Here is a 14,105-nt window from a genome sequence, read left to right as displayed (position 1 = left end):
CACAATACACAATAATTCAATTACACAATAACTGGTTTCAATAATAAAAAAAAAAATACACAATAATTCCATTATTTGGTTTCTTATTGCTCCGGATTCAAAAAGTTGTCTTGTCGGCCACTATTGGCGACAAGACAACTTCATTATATTTTTTTTAAAACAAAAATCAGCCTGATTTTTTGTGGCCCAAAATTTTCTTCTTTTTTTAATTATTAAAGGTGAATCCGGGACAGTCTGTCCCGGATTCAGCAGAGGCGTCAGAGCTGTCATCTGACATCTCTGCTGAATCTGGGACAGACTGTCCCGGATTAGTATAGTTTGATAACCCCCTAAAATGCAATATTTTAATAAATTTTTATTTATTTTATATTATTTAATAAAAAAAACCCTAGATGAAGGCGCCGAGTGCCATGCTTGAATCTTGACAAGCCGAAGTAGGCTATTAGGTCCCACTCTTATTGCACTTTTTGTGAGCTGTTCAGTTATGTAGAAAAATATTTTAAGTTTGAGAAATCTAAGATAATTTATGCTGAATTTTTGGGGGACTGTTGATTTAAATGATTATTAAGTAGAATAAAAAAAATTAGTCTAAATAAGTAGAATAATCTTATGCTATATTTACTATTATAATAATTTATATTTGAATTTTGAACACTTGTAACGAAATTGACGTTAAGTGTTTAATAAATCATAAAATTGATAATAAATTTAATAAATCACAGATTCACATATGTTATTGCTCGTGCTAAATAGATTTCACCTTTCAAAGTATCTTTGACCCATATTTATTGAGAAAAATATATATTCCTAAAATATAATTTTTCACATAACCACATAAATCTTAAATGTATAATACATACATACAAAATTTGCCCATCCCCAATAACATTGCATACTAAGGATAAAGTGTGGGGGTGGAGAAGGAAAGGTGCAATGAATAAACTCTCATGAACAATTCATTTATACTATCAAAAAAGTAGTGAAGGTGTGAATATATGATCATAACTTGAAAATTAAATAAATTGTGTAAAATAATAAATGTTTTGTTTTAAAAAGAGAGAAATTGACTCTTAAGTATATCAACTTTGAATATGTAACTAATAAATTTGTTGAAGCAATTTCAAATCCATTTTTAAACAACCTTTTTAAAATTAATACTTGTCAACTAGTGAAATAGTGCTGTTAAACAAGTGTTTGCTTTTCTAACTAGTATGATAGCTATTTTAACGTTAATTAGATAGCAAAACATTATATTATTTATGTGTAGTTATGTGTTTTTTCGGTATATCTATATCTGATCATATGGTCATATCTTGCCCGTTGATGATATTTTCTTGGAGTAGGTCTCATGTTCAACGACTTGTAAATATATATATTTGAGACGGGTCAACTAATGTGCACCTATATCGAAAAAGCCCAAAAATAATATTTTTTACTTAAAAATTAAAGTTTTTAACTCAAATCAACATATATCACACAATATTTATTTATAATATAACAGACAAAAAAATGATACTTTTGAAGTGAAATATAATTTGGTTGAACATAATAAAGTAATTTTTCTTTAGATCATAGTGAATATTCATCACACAAAATTGAAGTTCTATTTGAACATATAATTTATAAACGTTTTTAGTGTTTTATAAGTGAAAATTTTAAAATATGTGTTTGGATACATTTCTTGTAAATATTTTTAAAAAAATATTTTGAAAAAGTATTCACCAATTTTTAAAAAATATTTGAGATGTGTTTTTAGATGTTTTTAGAATGAAACTATGGTCTTCTAAAAAAAGAATGAAAGAATGAAGACAAAGATGAACGTCATTATTTTTCAAATGTTAAAATGTTTTTTTATAGAATAGTTATCAAAACACATATTTATTCTTAAAACAATTTCTAAAAAAAAATTTAAAAAAAATTTCTAAAAACATTTTATAAATACAATTGTAAACAAAACCTGAATCAGACAGTGTTTTCGATCGTTCGGATAACAATCAATTCAACCCTTGATAATGCAGGTTGTCTTGTCCCGTGATGAAACACCACTCCTCAAAAAGGTTTCTTGTTACGTGTGATTTCAAGATTCATAAAATTTTATGAAAAATGGAAAGTGGGTCATAACATAAATATCTAAAGCAGCTTCCAAATAAATATCTTGCATGCGATTCGCTCCATCCCGATACAGTGTACTAATCAATGCAGTAAAAATATCTACGGGCGCACTTCCCAACGGCTATTCAAGCCGCGGCTTGGCTTGAGTCGGTTCATATAATGTTGACTAGAAAAATTTGACCCTTTCGGTAGGTTATACTATATTGTACATACACTGTCTTTGACTCTCAATAATACATATAATTGTGAAAATATATCAATATATGTATAGGGATGTAAACGAGCTGAATTGTTCGCAAGCTATTCAAAGCTCGGCTCGTGAAAAAGCTTATTTGCAGGGGCGGACCCAGAAAATTTGGTCAGGGGGCACAATTACGGACGGAGCTATGTGTTGTTTTGCCCGGGTGGTTGCTTGGACGACCTAATTTTTTTTTCTATTTTTTATACATTAAATTTAGTCAACTTTGTCAATATCTCCGTGAACAATTTTAAAAATAAAAAGATAAAAGCTCAACACATAAAAAAAATAGAGAGCTTAGAAAATTTTAGTTTAGATAGATATAAAAATCTGGCTCAGTTATTGGATACAATTCATAAAACAATCATGAATGTGCATTTTATATCAACTAAAGACGACCAGAAAAGTTAAAATATTATAACCAATTCATAATAATTCATTATACAATTATTTGATGAGTTATTAAACATATTTTCTTTGGAATATAATACATTAATATTATTTAAAATTAACATGTACCATATTTTATTTTATTAAAAAATTAATATAAGTATACCCTAATAATTTTTTAAAAAATTTGAGGGGGGCCCATGCCCCCCTTAGACCCTACATGGGTCCGCCCCTGCTCGTTTGGGCTCGTTCGTTAAGCTTATCGAACCGAGCCCGAGCTTAATTTTGAGCTCGGCAATATTCACAAGTCGAGCTTGAGTTTAAGGATGTTCGGCTCGTTAGCTCGCGAACATGTTTGTTAATAAGCTAGGAAGCTCGAGTTCGACTCGTTTAGTGTGTTAGATTCGGATTTATGCTTTAATAGTAGGTTCAGTCTACATGTAGTTTATTAATCGAGTTGAATGAGTTTGATTCATACATAATTTTAGTGTGCACTACAAACAAACTTGTTGTGCTTTGTCTTGTCTTTCATTTGGCGTTGGAATAACTTAATTTGATGAACATATAGATTATATATGATTTTTCTGCTGAAACATGTCAAAACTATATCCTGTATTTAAGTTTGCGAAGATTCTTATTGTTTTTCGAAATTCTGGGCGAGTTAAGCTAGGAACTTGAAAATGTGATTAACATTAATGACAATGTGTTTATTTGAATTTTGGGATAAATCGGTTTGGAATCTCGGTTTGGTGTTCAAATGGAAGTTATAGAACCTTTTTCTTTAACACCAAAAAGTCATTTTTTGGAGACGTTTTTTTTTAAAAAATTATTTTTTTAATTTTTATTTTATTTAATAAAAATTTAATTTTAGTTTATAATTAATTTATAGAGATGTATTCTATTGTATTTAGGCTTCACAAGTTCGAAAACGAGCCTGAGCCCACTAAACGAGTCAGAATACGAACCTGCTAAATGAGCTAACGAGCCTGAAAACCAGATCGTTTAACGAGCCAAACTCGAGCCAGAATCGTTTAATACGATAAATGAGCCGAACCCGAGCCGACATATGTAGTAAACGAGCCGAGCTTTATGATAAGAGCTCGGTTCGGGCTCGGGTACCAAACGAGCCGAGCTCGAGCTTAATACTGTTCGGCTCTGCTCGTTTACATCCCTACCCAAGCCGAGCCTGAGCTTCGACATATACTTAACGAGCCAAGCCCGAGCCTAATACTGTTTGGCTCGGCTCGGCTCGGCTCGGCTCGGCTCGTTTACGTCCCTAGGTTTGCCTTCCAGGAGCAATGCTGAATCGAGTATCCTGGTGAGGTTGAACAACAGTACAAAAAAATAGTTTATAGAAGCGGTTGTTTTTACTTTTAAGAGCGGTTTTTGAACGTTCCAAAATTTTTGTCATCGGTTTCATTAACGCTCCTCTTATCGGCGCCCTTGTATCTTATAAAAGCGGTTTTTCCAACCGGTGGTACAATTTGAAAAACCGCTCCTATTATTGACTGCAAGTGCGGTTGGAAACCGATTTTATACGTCATACATATAACAATGATTTCAAACCGCTGTTGGAATAAAATAATTTAAGAGCGGTTTAATGTCGATCGTAAAGTCGCTATGTGTAAGAATGGTATAAACCGCTCCGAATACCATGGATTAAAAAGCGGTTACGAACCGTTCTTGACTAGATGTTTTTAAAAACACGTTCAAACACTTCTAAAGCCATAGTTTGGAGTGGTTTAAAACCACTCTTCAAGCCATGCATATATGAGTATTGTTAAACCGTCTCTATAACTATATATTTATAATTGTTTCGATGTCCATGCTAATTCATAATTGTGAATCCAATTCCTTCTCCAATCGTTTCAATATGGGATTTAGAAATAGTATTAAGTAGGTCTTTTAAGTAAATTTGGCAATCGAATTTGTTTTTCTATTAAATTTATTTTCCAAATTAATATAAATAATTGTCAATATAATTTATCCATCAAAAACAAAAATAAGTAAATACCATAAATAAATTAAACAACAAAATCTTTTACATTTAAAATATCAATCGACAAATTCAAAATATAAAATATTAGAAAACTATTATCCACAACTACATAACAATATTACAACTAGTGACATAAAAAAAAAAAAAAATTCAAAAGTTTATCTAAATACAGTTTCGTTCTAATGTGTGTTGAGAAGATCTACGATTTTTTTCCATAAATTTGGTGGAGTATAATATGTTGCTTCGTAATATTTACCTGAATAATCTACAACAAAAAAAAAACAAATTTAATTAGTCTTGAATAATATGTAAATAACTTTAATAAAAGAGAAATAAAATTTTAATCAAATCTTAACTAAAATACAAGAACTTTTATTGGTTTTGTTTCCACATAGCCGTTACAGAGGTAATGCTGCACAAATCATTAAGCAAACCTGTAAAAAAAATAAATTAATTTATTTGAAAAAAGATAGTGAATTAAAAAAATAATATGGAAAAGTAATTTTGAAAAGTAATAAAAATAATTTTAATTTATTCCACATAATATTACATTCTCTTCTACCATCATCGATGGAAGCATCTTTCTTCTATTCCTTTCTTATTATTTCTCTTCAATTCATTGACGCACAAAAAAAAATAGAGCTATGAAATATGGAGAGCTATGAGTTTATTGGTTCTATATACCGTGAAATCTCAATTACATATTCCAGAAATCCAAAAGTCATGTTCAATGAAAGAAATTACGAAGCTAAAAAATTTACCTTCCGAAACCAAAATCGAATGTCATTTAGCCTGTATAATGCACATTCCCATTATTGGGCGTTGTGGGTGGGTGTTATTAACACCCACCTGGAGGAGAGAGGAGATGGACGTTCATGGTTGTGAACGCCCATCTCCATGTTTTTTTTTGAAATCTGCGCGTGCATGCACGCGCATTTAAAAAGAGTGAATGGGCCTCGCGTCCGCACTTGAATTATTTTTAATTTTTTTTAATTTTTTTTGTTTTTTTATTATTTAAATATGTATAAACGGTATTATTTGTAGGAATATCTGAAATGAGTTCAACAGATTAATTTTTGAACATTCAAATTTTTTTAATTTTTATTAAATTTTAATTAAATTAAAAAAATTGTAAAAGCTAGTTAACGGCTAGTATGAATACTCATCTATAAAGCCTCGCGTCTGCACCTGAATTATTTTTATTATTTTTATTTATTTTATTATTTAAATATGTATAAACGGTATTATTTGTAGGAATATCTGAAATGAGTCCAACGGATTAATTTTTGAACATTCAAATTTTTTTAAATATTTAATTTTTATTAAATTTTAATTAAATTAAAAAATTGTAACAGCTAGTTAACGGCTAGTATGAATACTTATCTATAAAGTCTCGCGTCTGCACCTGAATTATTTTTATTATTTTTATTTATTTTATTATTTAAATATGTATAAACGGTATTATTTGTAGGAATATCTGAAATGAGTCCAACGGATTAATTTTTGAACATTCAAATTTTTTTAAATATTTAATTTTTATTAAATTTAAATTAAATTAAAAAAATTGTAACGGCTAGTATGAATACTCATCTATAAATACTCACCAATGTTGACACAAAAATGCATTCAATCTCTCTACACTCTTCAATTCTCCTCTTCATTTTCTCCCTTCTCTTCAATACAATATTATTTTACATCCGGAATGGATGAAAATATGAGGGCAATGTTTTCAAATTGGTTGAATTCTACACAAAACCCGCAAGAAAATTCATCTTCCCAAAATCCACAAATTCCACCAACTCACCAATATCAAAATCAATTTCCAAATATGCAGTTTCCTTCACAAAATTTTCAAAATTTCCAAGGAATTGGAAATTTTATGAATCATCCAAATTATGCCCCCTGAGGTGTACATCATCCGCTTTCAGCCGAGTATTGGCAAAACATCAGTCATCCACAATTCACGTCGCCGGTTATGCAAGGCTATGGTACCCCACACACAACTGGTGTGCATTTTTCAGCTCCGATTCCGAATGAACCTGCAACTCCGACTTTTGTCCCGGAGACTCAACTATCCGATCGTGAGTCCCCAATCGAGGTGTTCAATGTAGAAAAACACATTTCAAATGGACAAAGGTTGAAGACGAGGTCTTGGCACGAAGTTTTGTCACAATTAGTGATGATCCAATAATCAGAAACGATCAGAAGGCGGATGCTTTTTGGGGACGTGTCGCTGGCTATTACAATGCCAGGTTTAAACAACAGTAGTGAAAATGTTATACGATCTCTTTGGCACAATACAATCCAGAAGAAGGTAAATCGATTCAATGCAAATTACAATAGTATTTACAGCTTATATCGCAGTGGTCATAGTGACGAAGATATATTGAGGTTTGCATACGAAAAATATCGCGAGGAAAATAATGGTGTTGCATTCAACCTCGAGCATATGTGGAGAATTGTCAAGGATTGTCCAATGTTTACTCCACAATCCGATGATCACTTTGTGGCCACAAAGAAGACGAGGACCTCCGAGTAAGGAGCAAGCAACACATCCTCCAACCAAAATGTGAGCATAGATCTTGATGACAAACATGCTCGTCCAATGGGTCAGAAGGCAGCAAAAAGAAAGGGAAAAGACAAAGTCAAATCGACCATGGAGGATCTGACAGTAAACTATGACAATATTTTTTCAAAGTTCAATGAGTACACAAATGTAAAGAAATCTGAAGTCGATCTGAAACAGAAACAACTTCAAGTAGAGGAGATTAAGGCAAAAGCTTCCTTGTCCAATGCAGAAGCTAAGAATCGTCGATTGAAGTTGAAGGAATACGAGATCTTGAACAAAGACACCTCGCAAATGACTACTGAGCAACTTATCATACATGAATGTTTGTGCAAGGATATCAGGTCGAGGTGGAATATCTAAATTGTTTGCGTATTTCGATTGATTGTATTGTTTAATTATTGCATTTCGGAGTGATTGTATTGTTTAGTTATTGTATTTTCGAGTGATTGTAATGTAGAATTACTATATTTCCGAGTGATTGTAATTTTTAATTATTGTGGTTTCGAGTGATTGTAATTTTTAATTATTTGTTTTTCGAGTGATTATAATGTTTAATTATTATGGTTCCAATTACCGTGATTTAAAATTTTATCAACTTTGAAAACTAGTCTTTAAAAACTAGTAATATTAAATTTCTAATTATCCAACGACTTGACTTATTAGATTGAACTAAATGAAGAAAAATAAAATCAACTTAAAACTTTTTTCGAAATAAACAAAATTTTATTTTCAAAAAATATTGAGTTAATTAATAGTTTTCAAAGATATGTAAATTGATGGATCTAAGCAAATAATCTTATCTTTGAAGCCAAATGAGTTTGATAAAAGAAAGATAGAACGAAAAAGGAAAGAAAAGATGGTGGAATTGGTATAATTATTTGAGTTGTTGGATTGTTCAAGTTATGTGGATTCTCTAAGAATGCAAGCCACGTTAGGTATCTACTATAATCAATTTTCTTGGCTTTTTTTATTAAAATAATATAAAAATAAAGAATATACATTAAAGTATACAATTTGAAAAAGTTGATGAATGTATTAAACTATCTGTTGCAAACTAGTCGTTAGAAACTATCCGTTGCAAACTAGCCGTTAGAAACTAGTCGTTGCAAAATAACCGTTGGAAACTAGTCGTTGCAAGATATCCTTTATTTATAGACACATTGTGCTAAGAGATTTGCATTTCACTAAGATACCTTTCACAAACACATATACAACAACATATTTCCTCCGAACATGTCTCATTCTACAGACAGCTCTAGCTCAAAATCCAGCTCGACAAGCGAAGAAGAAGTACATGTTCAAATCGATGAGCAAGATGATGATCCGGTAGAAGAACTGCTGTTAATGGTACTTCAACAACACCAACAAGTTATGGAAGCATATCAGAGGAGAGAAACACGCAGAAGAAGTAGGTTCATCCAAAGAAATCGTGAAGCCGGTCATGAGAGGCTCGTCAATGATTATTTCTCTACAAACCCAGTGTATCATGACGGAATATTTCGAAGACGTTTTCGAATGTGAAGAGAGTTATTCCTTCGCATAGTGACTGCCTTAGAGAATCATTCGACATTTTTTCAACAAAGGGAAGATGTTGTGCCAAGAAAATGGTTGTCACCACTACAAAAATGCACCGCTGCGATTCGTCAACTGGCATACGGAGTCCCTGCCGATCATCTTGACGAGTACCTACGTATAGGTGAATCCACTGCCATCAGGTGTCTTTTCAAGTTTTGCAAATACTTGGTTGAAATATTTGGTGATAGGTACTTAAGAAGAACAAATGATGATGATGTTGAACGTCTTCTTCAAATGCATGATGACAGACACGGCTTCCCTGGCATGTTGGATAGCCTTGATTGTATGCATTGGAAATGGAAAAATTGTCCGGTTGCTTGGAAAGGTCAATTTACAAGGGGACATGGGTCACCAATAATTGTTCTTGAGGCGGTCGCGTCTCATGACTTGTGGATTTGGCATGCCTTCTTTGGGGTCTCCGGTTCACGCAACGATATCAACGTGTTATATGAATTCCAATCTTCAACAACGTCTTGCAAGGAAATGCGCCGGAGGTTAATTTCACGGTGAACGACACTACATATACGAAAGGGTATTATTTAACAGATGAAATATATCCCGAGTGGGCTAATTTCGTTAAGGCTTTTCCTTGCCCGAAGGATCCCAAGAGAAAGTTGTTTAAGGAAAGACAGGAATCTGCAAGAAAAGATGTCGAGCGGGCATTTGGGGTGCTCCAATCTCGATGGGCGATTGTCAGAGGCCCAGCTCGCTATTGGTATAGGAAAAAGTTAAAACAAATAATGTTAGCATACATTATTTTGCATAACACGATTATTGAGGACGAAATCTCTTAAGGTGGGAAGAATGTAGTAACCTGATTTATGTTTAAGCAATTAAGTGTCTAAGCATGCTAGAATGTATAAAACATGATTAAATCTTAATTTGGGTTTATTGAGTAGACAATTGGATTCAGGACATCCGGAAATGGTTTGGAAGGTTCCAAGAACCAGAGTGGTTCGGAAGGTCCAAACTTGAGAGCTAGGGAAATCGGTGGTTCTGAAGTGTTCGGAAGAAGCGATGTAGTTCGGAAGCTCTGAACCCACAATTGGAAATTCCAAAGTCTTGTGGTCAGACAGGGTATGGGTTTTTTTTGGGTGATTGGATGGGTGACAGTTCGGAAGCTCTGAACTAGAGTTCGGATGGTCCGAACTGTGACGGAAGTAGTGAGTTGTCCAATCAGGGACACGTCTTTGGTGGACAGAGATCGGAAGGGTGATCGGAAGCTCCAAGGAGCATTCGAAACGTCCGAACTAGCGATAGGAAGGTCCAATCTTCGTCTATAAATAGAGGTGAGATTTCTCATAGTTATTTTGTGTTTTAGGTCTGGGTTTCGATCTGGTATCTGATTCTTAGTGTTTTAGTCATCTTTTTTAGGGTCAAAAATTAGCGAGGTGTTACTGGGCTTGTAGTTAAGCCGTGCTTGGGTCAAGGTCTTCGAAATCAGTGAGATGACAGGTAAACTTCTGGAATCTTAGTAGCTATTAGGAGTAGCTATTAGTCTAGTGAAGACTTTTTAGATAAGTATTGGTAACATGATGTGGTCTTGACTTGTAGGTTTGGATTTTAGACAATTGTTCTGTTAGGTCAATGAGTTGAGGTACGTAAGTACTGACTGGGATCGTCAGCGAGTATGCATTATTATGTGTTGCATTACTATCTTCATGATATGCATGATATTACTGTTCATGGTTTATATTGAGCATTAGCATATCACGTTGAGCCTGTATATTCTTTCAAAATATAGCATGTTGTTTCTAGGGCCGCTCAGCCCTAGGGTTTCTTTGTACTATTGGGTACCATGTGACACCCACTGTATCGACGGAGCAGCGTGTGCGGTTTTACCCAGGACGGTGATAATCCAAGATCAGGTTTCAGTATGTGTGGCACACAATGTATCTTCGGAGCAGCGTGCGCATACTAGTGACACTTGTGTTCTGAGCATGATGTTCAGATATTGATCCCAGTGTACCAAAGCATTCATTATTCCATGTTTCATGTAGTAGCCCGGTTCCATTTTACAAGATTAAGTGATTTAAACATGTTAATAAAATGTCATATAAGTTTAAAAATGGAAAAACATGTTTAAGGAGTCATTATTTGGTAAAAATAAGTGAAAAATCAAATCCGAAACGTCCAAAAATGATAGGAAAGGTCCCGAGGGTCTCAGAAAGTCCAGAAATAGTCAAACGAGAACGTTGCATTCGAAGCAGAACGTTGCATCCAATGCAGAACGAACGCAACAATCTAGGTGCTGTACAGGTGTCCTTGATGAGTTCATCAAGATGACGTCAGCAGTGAGAACGGACGAAACAAACTACCAACGGACGCAACGTTCTAGGTCAGGGACACATGTGCAATTTTCATGTAATTGGATCGACGTGTGGCATGACAGGTGGAGAACGGACGCAACGTTCCCAGAACAGACACAACGTTCTCCGCCTATAAATAGGGGTTCCGAGGGCCATATTTTTCACACCAATTTCCAACTTCTCTCTCTGTCTTTAGTGTATTATAGGGGTTTTGGGGTGTTTCCAGCCTTCCTAGGCTTGGTCCGGAGGTTGGCAAGGCACTCCGGGGTTGCTGCAGTGTAACGCCCCGTTTTTATCTTAAATGAGTTTATTTGAGTTAATCGGAGATTGCAGAGTTCACGAGCCGACTCGATTTTGATCAGGGTCCTTTTTGCAAATTTTGGAAATTTTAGGGACTAAAATGCAAATATGGAATTTTATATATTATCTACACTTATTTTGACTCATTATTTCATCCCATCTCCTTCCTCCTCACGCCTAGACTCCATTGAAGGCAACCAAACGTGTTCTTGAGCTTCCAGATTTCAGTCCGAGCTCGATCCGTCCGTTGGAATTTATTTCTGAAGGCAGATTATCGATCACTGCAGCGAGAGCTCCGTTATATCGTAAGTTTTTCTACGATCGGATACATTCTAGTTTTTGGATGTTGTTAGAATCGTTTGAGATTCGAGTATGTTGTTCTCTACAGAGTTCTGATCGTTTATTATCTGTCGGTTCTGAATTAGAGTGCCGTTCGGAATTGTTATGATTTTTGGAAGTATTATTCGAAAATGTGGGTTTTGAGATTTGTTGGGTTTGTCTTGTTGTTGTGGTTTTAGCATTGAATTGAGTTGATATCAGTATTGAACTGCTGTCTGCGTTGCCGGTTTGTTCAATTTATAGCCGTTATGCCGTCGGTTTGAGTTTTGAGGGTTTCGAACCGTTTTTGAGTTGTTAAACGTGGCTTGTAAGTTGGTCTTTGTTGTTGATCAATCTCTTGTATCTGAACAGAGTCGTTTGGAGTTGTCAAGCCCTGAGTTAGCAGCTGATTGATCGTTTCAGAGTTGGACGAAGATCGGTAATGAGATTTACCTTGATCCGTAGTTGTTGTTTAGATTGTATAGTTGTTGATACAATCTTTTGTTGTAGCTTTCCTGGAGTTGGAACTACTGCATTGAAAGGTAAAAGCAGTCATCGTAGCGGGATAGCATACTCGGGACTGTTGGTTCTCGAGTTTCCCTTTTTAAATCACATATTGCATTGATACTGGTTCTAGCACGTGGAACTTGTAATTGTTGATTGATTGAGTTTTTATTATGTGGCTTATGTTTATGTTTCTGTTATGCATTCATCTTGAGCCTACTTTGATTTCAGCGGGCAGAACCGCCCTTTTTGTTAGACGTTTGGGAACTATGATTGAGTGGCCTAGGTCGTAGTATTTCGCCTAGTGCTAGCATACTCATTATGGTTGCTCAAAGTCTAGAGGAGTGGGATACGTGGCACCACCTCGATTGGGAGAGTCGGTGAGTCGTTACGTGATCTCATCCTCGGGATCCCAAAAGCAGAGCAATACTCCCGTGTTTATCAGAATCGATATCCTGGTTTTAAAGACATGCATATCATTAACTTCGACTTGAATATGTGGTTTGATAGCATGTTGTATATTCATTACTTGATATGTTGCTTTTACTGGGATTATCATTCTCATCGGTTATCCGGCTGTTGCTTTGTTTTGTATGTGTACTTGGCAACAGGTGGGGCAGGAACAAGTCAGAAGAGGCATGGTTAGCTTCGAGGGCAAGTAGTAGAAGTGAGACTCGGTTTAGAAGTCGAATTAGCATGTTTATCTAGTTTAAGATTGAAGCATGTTAGAACTCGAACTTGATATGTTTTGTTATTCGAATTAGTTTGTATTCGGATTGTAATCTAAAATCGAAGTATGTTGTTGTTGTATCGATTTAGACTTATGGTTGTTTTTATGCCTTCTGAAAGCATGACTAGTTATGGCATGTTTCCCTACACTCTGTTATTGCATATGTATTTGAAGGCATGTCGGACCAAGCGCGGAATCCCTTTTTTTTTAATCTGCAGCCTGAGCATTTCTGCCCAGGCCTTCCGCGCGCGGGCGAGGCGTTCCTTGCGCGCGCGCGAGGCCTTCGTTGGGCCTCGGGATCGTTTGCCCGCGCGCGCGCGAGCTTGGTTCCTCGCGCGGGCGCGGGCGTTTTAAAAAAAAAAAAAAACTTTTGAATTGTTTTAGTCTTGGATTCTTGTTCGCTTACTTGTTGTTAATCCGATATTAGTGGTTTAGAATCGAGGTCTGACATTAAGTGGTATCAGAGCGTTAAGATTCTTGGTCGGACTAGAGTGAGCGGGGTAGATCGAGTCTGTGTGTAATGACTCCTCGCATGTGTTTGAATTATTTAATTGTGTACTTAATTCCATGCGAGCATGATTTATTGGTTGAGCATTATTTGAATTACGTGGTTGTGTGATTTAAATTAATAATGCATGATCTACTTGAGATATAACTGTTTCTGTTCTCGACTGGTATTCGGTATTCCAAGCGGTTGTAAGGGCACTGATGGTAGAGATTGAGATATCTCGTGTGCTAACCTTTGATTATCAGATGGGTCCTCGTCGAGTGATAAACAGAAACACACCACCAGTTATCCCTGCGACTGAACAAGCTAGCACTGAAGTTGATCAGTTGGATGCTTCAGCAACTCCTATGGAAACCTTGCTGAAGAGGTTTCAGTCGTTCAATCCGCCATTGTTGATGGGTTCAGAAAATCCAGTTGACTGTGAGAGTTGGTTGGATGATATGGATCAGTTGTTTGATTCCATTGACTACACAGATGACCGCCGAATCAGGTTAGTAATTCATCAGCTGCGTGGTGGTGCTAAGAGCTGGTGGATCATGACAAAAAAAGCATT

At 35.2% G+C, this 14,105-nt stretch overlaps 1 pseudogene; it reads left to right on the top strand.

Annotated features, from left to right (window-relative positions):
• The first annotated feature begins 8,541 nt into the window (after nucleotides 1-8,541).
• On the top strand, nucleotides 8,542-9,677 carry LOC140861106 (uncharacterized; annotated as a pseudogene).
• Nucleotides 9,678-14,105: the final 4,428 nt, after the last annotated feature.

Source organism: Henckelia pumila, chromosome 4, assembly GCF_033568475.1.
Source record: "Henckelia pumila isolate YLH828 chromosome 4, ASM3356847v2, whole genome shotgun sequence".
Classification (NCBI taxonomy): Eukaryota; Viridiplantae; Streptophyta; class Magnoliopsida; order Lamiales; family Gesneriaceae; genus Henckelia; species Henckelia pumila.
The sequence above is the reverse complement of the archived record's forward strand: the minus strand, read 5'-3'. Positions and strand labels throughout refer to the sequence as shown.